At 39.3% G+C, this 6,354-nt stretch overlaps 1 non-coding gene across 1 annotated transcript; it reads right to left on the bottom strand.

Moving 5' to 3' along the window:
* Positions 1 to 1,007: 1,007 nt before the first annotated feature.
* Positions 1,008 to 1,117, bottom strand: LOC113835282. Its single transcript, XR_003486358.1, has one exon. It is a non-coding gene; the product is annotated as a U6 spliceosomal RNA (small nuclear RNA).
* Positions 1,118 to 6,354: the final 5,237 nt, after the last annotated feature.

Here is a 6,354-nt window from a genome sequence, read left to right as displayed (position 1 = left end):
CCTTTTTCTCCTTCTCAGAGTTCACAGAATTCCCCAGGGATTTGGTCTACAGGAAACTAGACCTAGCTTTTTATCTCCTCCTCCTCCTCCTCCTCTTCCTCCTCCTCCGCAAACATTGCAGAAAACATTAGCTGCTGACTAAATTAAAGATGAAGTTGCGACTAGCTGTGTGATATGCTGATATCACATATCCACTGGCTAGTTCAGTGGCGAAAGCAACTGGCATAGAGGAAGGCTGGGGAGACGAACTTGAGAACATAAGCACTGAATAAAGCCGAAGTCCAACTTACAATGAACAGAGCAAATAAATATGTTATCAACCATTCCTGTTAGAAGCCAGGATTTTCAAATTATGTTCAAATATTCCTAAAGGATAGATTATAAATTCTCATTTTGTTTGAGGATGGATATGTAGGAAATGCCAGTGATGTGTCAGGGAAACTTTCACTCCCCTCTACCTCCATTTTGCTCAAAAAGAGAACTCCAGCAGAAGGAAAATGGTTTCTACTATGCAAATATATTCCTTTTAGGAAAAGAAACAATGAAAGTTGAAATGAGATGAATTCCTGTGAGCAGAAAAATTATTTGTTGAAGTTTCCATTTAATTTTGTGACCTACAGTCAAATATAATATATAAACTCTACATGTTTACTGAGTAAATAGTAGGCAAGCAAATGTATAGGTTAGTTTTTATTTATTTATTTATTTTAAATTTTAATTAGAAAGAAAATTATTTTATATGTCAATCCCAGGTCCCTTTCCCTTCCCTCCTCCCCTGACCCCCTTCAACTAACACCCTACCTATCCTATACCCTTTCTGCTCCCAAGGGAGTGTGAGGCCTTCCAAAGGGGGTCTTCAAAGTCTGTCTTATTCTTTATAGGTTAGTTTTTAAACTGGATGAGGGTAGCGAAATGAACAAGCAGAAAAAAATTCAAAGATGGCTAAGAACCTTTATACAACATACATCTATGAATTCAATTTGTAGCAAATTAATATTGCTATTCTTTTATTTTGTATAGAATGCTTTAAGAATTTGTGTTATCCTTGCCCCAGGGCTATGCTGTTCTTCTCTGTATTGTGACAATATTAGTGCATATGTTACTGAAGATGGTACAATATTGTTTCTTATAATAAACATACGCTTTGGGTAATACTTGTGATCTTACTTTATGGTCCCCATTATTCCTAAGCTTGCACTTGCCTCACTGATGACAGTCTACTAATGCCATTAGAAAAATGTAGCTTCCGGGAAAGTGGTTACCCCCAACTCTTTGAAGGACCAGGGTACTGTAGGATTCCTTACCCTGTGTCTGTGAGTATCACACCCATCCCTCCACTCTTTCATGGATACCACTTCTTCGGATTTCACTTTTTATTTGCAACCATATTGCCTTTTAAATCCTCAAGCTGAGTGACCATATGCTGTCCTCCAGGTGGGAAGCCTATGTTCACACCCAGCTTCATTTCCAGCAGCAGAGCTGAGAATAGCAGACCTGGCTGAGAACCCCACTGTTGTGCTGTCCCTGGAGCTTGCGCTTGTCTCTCAGTTCCCTCCAGGGGATTTAGCTAGCTCATCTCTAAGATCACATTCAGCTCTGTCTATGAATCTTGGTATCTGTGGCTTGAAGATCTTCTACATTAACAACAGTATATGGAACATTCCATTTAAAGATCTGGCTGTCTGATAGTCCAGGTAGATAGAAAGAACAGAAAGGTGGTGAGATACCTCTGAGGAGGTTGCCATGACCAAGAGCAGATGTGGGTGGTGACTGCTCTCTGGGGGCTTCTGCAGAAAAGCTGTCTTTCTGTGCTGTCTTTTCTACGGGTTGGAGCACTGGGGCTTATCTGCTCTCTGGTTCATGCACTGAAAAGATTATAATGCCTTCCTCCCCCAACTTGGTATGTACTTCAAAATCAAAATATTTCTTGAACATGAAATAACAAATTTAAACAGCTACTAAAATAATCCCACAGGATGATTTTTAAGAGTTTGTTTTATCTATAAGAAGCTTTTCTGATTGTTAAGTTTTGGATACGTTCAGGGAAGCCTAAATTTGGTTCCTGTTACTGTACGTATACATTTGAGTTTTTACGCTGACATTGAACACAAGTCTTAAATTTCCCCTCATCATTTTTAAACACTCAAGTGTGCAAAACTGTGAGCCTAAATCCTGCACCCACATACCCAGCTCTAGCCATGGGATAACCCCACTGAGCTCTCCAGCCTCTATTCTATTTCTGTGCTCTGTGGTGTTCTCAATTGGTCTAGGGGTTCACCAGTCACTTTTCTCTTCCTTCTTTCTTTTTCTTCCTTCCTTCTTTCCTTCCTTCCTTCCTTTCTTTTTTGTTTTTTACAAAATACATAATTTTTAGATTTGAGTTCAGAGTAGAGAATCGTAAGAACTATAAAAATGACTTAGAAATAACATGAGATATTAAATCTCCAAATTTTAGAACCCGAAATATCAAATTCTAGAGTTTATATTAAACCTCTTTGAAAATATATTCTCTCAAGGGATAAAAGGGGAATCAAAATTAGACACATTGATGAAGTCAGTGTGTTCTTCTCACCAGTCACTTTTTTATCAGTAATTCCAGAAAGCTCCTTCCAAGTCCACCCTGGATGCCACTCAACACCCTATTTCCTCTTAGCTCCAACCACCAATTTCTACAATGTTCTTTCATGCAACTCATAGATTTTGCAGCACTTCTTGGCTCTCTCTCTTCGTTTTACTCTTCAGTCTCTGATTGCCTCCTATCTTTCACACTGGCTCTGTTCACTTTCTTAGTAAACCATGGCTGCATCCTCCTTATGCACTAGCCACGGTATTGGAGACTGCAGCACTACAGGCTCCACCTTCATGGAGCCTGTAGACAAGGATGACTTTGACCTCTTGCACCTTCTTCACACTACTCTTTTGGTGGCCAATCCCTTGGTTCCGATGTTCTAGCTGATGCTGTTGTTGGTCCTTTGATCCACTTTACATATGGAGCTGTCAGATTTCCTGAGACACATAGATGACAACGTCATATTTTTGACTCAAAAATCTTCGGTAGCTCCCTGCTCTCCACTGTGAAGCAGCCTTTTGGAGTGGCGGCGAAGGCTGATCCCAGAGCCCGAAGGCTGGGCCCTACTATGAGAATTAGATAGGCTTCTGCCTCTAGATCTCCTTGAAATTCACTAAACTGGAGAGGTTTGCTAGGTTGGGATGGTGATTATAGTGAATTTTAAACACCCTTTCTACCTTTATTTTCTATTTACTGTTCCTCTCGTCTTCTGTGCCCTGTCCCTTTTTCACTCAAGGACTTTTTTAAGCGTTGGGATACTGTTTTGCACACGTACAGGAGATTTCTAAGAATATAACATATTTTTTTTTTCTAGAGAGTTCTGTTCACTCCAGCCTCATGAAGTTGGGGAATCTCTTTTGATTTAGCCATAGGAGCAGATGGCTCAACACTTCTCTGCTGTCTAATCTCTTGGCGTGAAGGCAGTTACCTCTGCAGCCATTAGCTACTGCCCACGCAGGGCTCCCATTGATCGCTATACAGGCGGTTAGACAGGAGAATCAGGGCAGCTCAGGATGACAATTGCTTCACGTTATGGCTTCTAGCGCAAACTCATCCTCTGTTGCACAGAATAGCAGAGCAGGTGGGAAAATAATTACTCTTTCCCAGGTTGATGTCTGGCCACTGGCCTTCGTCGCTGTGGTTTCTCTGCAACGTCCAGCTGAGGATCATGAGCGATGCTGCCTCTGTGTAAGAGGATTCTGCCTGAATGTGCTAAGGCTTCCTTTCTATAACTAAACATTCCGAGGAACAGAAGGGGCACATTTGGCACGGTTAGCCTCTGAAGCACTGCTGTTTAAGAATAGCTGTTTTTATACATGAAGCAAATATGGTTGTGAATGTATCTAGATTTATATCAGAAAAACACTGTCTGATGCCAGAATGGATGTATTTGGGCCCACTGACAATACCCCCTCTTTTGGAAGGTTCTATGACACATTTGTTGTTGAGTTATGTTCATCAGAGCCACATAAGGAAAAGCATGGAAAAATGATAGTCTGTTGTATATTACCATGATGTTCCCGAGTTATTCAGGGTGATTATACTGATTCTGAAGGTATATCATGCTGACTACCAGCTTAAGTATTACACACTGCTGTGCCCCCTCTGTGACCTCTGCAGCTATGGTGTCTGCCTGCTGGCTTCATGGGCCCTTGTGTGCAGAGAAGAGTATGATGGGGAGATAATGAGAAAGATTCTCAATCGTATAACATTACATTAGAGATTACACACTTGAAGCTCACTGGTAGGCACCAAAGGACAGTTTCAGTTAAAAAGAAAAGAATATTGTGTGTGTGTATGTGTGTGTGTGGGGTCTGCCATGTAGCTTATATAAGATTTTGGTTATTTCTTCGTAAAATTATACTTTGTAAAACCATGTTCACTTTGTTTAGAAAATGATAATTTATCTTTAGTGGAATATTACTCATGTTAGTCATTTTGGTGGCTATTGTGAGTTATGAATAAAACAAGTTCTAGGAACTTCCTACTTGCCCTGTGGTTTCATTGGCCCGGCTTTCCCAGATAAAAGTTAGTTTTAAAACAGTCCTAGGCATCTTCTGTCTCTACATTTAACTATTTCCTCCCTATAGCCTTCTTCCTCAGGTGAGTGTGAACAGTGTTAATCACATGGCCAATGTTCTATAGACTAAGTAAATGCAAAGGAATGAATTAAAAACAATGTTTTGGGAAAAATGGTATAAGTTGGACATCATCAGTAGCTCATGTATGAAGTGATTTTAGGGCTTGCACCAAAAGAATGAGATTTTACACAGATGGGTAGGAGTCAATAATTATGTTAAGAATACAAATCTGCTTCACACAAATTGTTATTCATGCTTATTGTAGAAAATATAGTTGAATATAGATTGAAACAAAGTTTCACTTTCCAGCGCCATCATCTTAATATTTTGTTGTACGTTTTCCCCAAATTTCCCCTCTGTGATCTATATGTATATAAAAACATGTATATTCAATATATAACTCTGTGTAATATATTACACATGTTAAAATAAGCATGCATGTCTATTCAATTGTGCTTAAAAATAAAGCTATGTATTTATGCATATTTAAATATATTTTTAGCATCTGTTTTTGTCTCCTTGATTAAACAATTCCTGCAAAGCAGTTTAAATTATTGGTACACTGCTTACCATGGGGCAGACCTTGAGCTCAGTGTTTGTTCTATATGTATTGCTTGGCTTCATCGTTACAACTCCAAGGAGGTAGATATCATTGTGTTTACTTTATAGAGGTGAAACTGAGGACTACACAAAGGAACTTATCAAGGCCACACAGCTGGTGTCTGACCTGGAATTTGAATCCACTATGCTCTGAATCACTGGGCTTTCATGCCAGACATTTCCATGGGCTAGGATAATAATTCATTACACATATAGTATTAAGGGCAATATCTTCAACAAAAGTATATAAATTAGGCACCATGAGCTGCAAAGTACATTCAACACATTTTCCTTATAGATTTTGGTAGGTTCAACCTACTGGCTGAAATTTCCTCAACACGAAAACAAAAAAGATCTAGGTTTGCGCACTCTTCTTCTCCAAACCATTTGTAGGGATGACATTAGGCATTGTACATCCATCAGATTCCCCTCTACTAATATGTGAATATAAGAAGAGGATTGGCCAGGAGTCATTTATTCATATGCGATGTACTGAACATGTTTGAGAAGGCAAGTCAAGGACTGAGATAACAAACAGAGCTGGGTCTATTCCTTTCCTTAAGCAGAGCCTCTTACAGAGCGAACACTGTTGGGTTTCAGGGTGAGGAGTACTTTGGAAGCAGTGTGAAGCTACTGTTGATGGAACTGGAGGGAGGGGAGCCACTTCCTCCTTGCACTTTCTTTCTGAAATGCTGAGATGACAAGCCTACATGAACATTTCATCAGAGGAAATTGAGCTGACAATATAGCATTAGTTACTTGGCTTATTACTGGAGTAAGCAGCATACTGGGTTTCTGTATGCTCTCAGTTAGCCTATTGTAAATTAAGAAATCATCTGGGCCTGGAAGAATTAGAAACAAAGCCTATCATTTCTTTTTCATTCCATTGTTAAAAAAACCAAGAATATACAGGTTTGAACTTAACCTCAGAAGAAGAATGGGTATTTATGGTTTTCTTTGTAGGTGATCCTGGAAAGTCTTTAGAGAAATTGTTGGGAATAAAAACCTACCTTTCAAATTTCTTAGCAAAATACATGTAAAGAGTCAAATCTTTCTTTGTTAGGGTAAGTTAAGATGTGTATGAAATATTCATGGTCAATAATC

Source organism: Cricetulus griseus, chromosome 6 (genome assembly GCF_003668045.3).
Source record: "Cricetulus griseus strain 17A/GY chromosome 6, alternate assembly CriGri-PICRH-1.0, whole genome shotgun sequence".
NCBI classification, from domain to species: Eukaryota; Metazoa; Chordata; class Mammalia; order Rodentia; family Cricetidae; genus Cricetulus; species Cricetulus griseus.
This window is presented reverse-complemented; position numbering and strand designations above follow the sequence as displayed.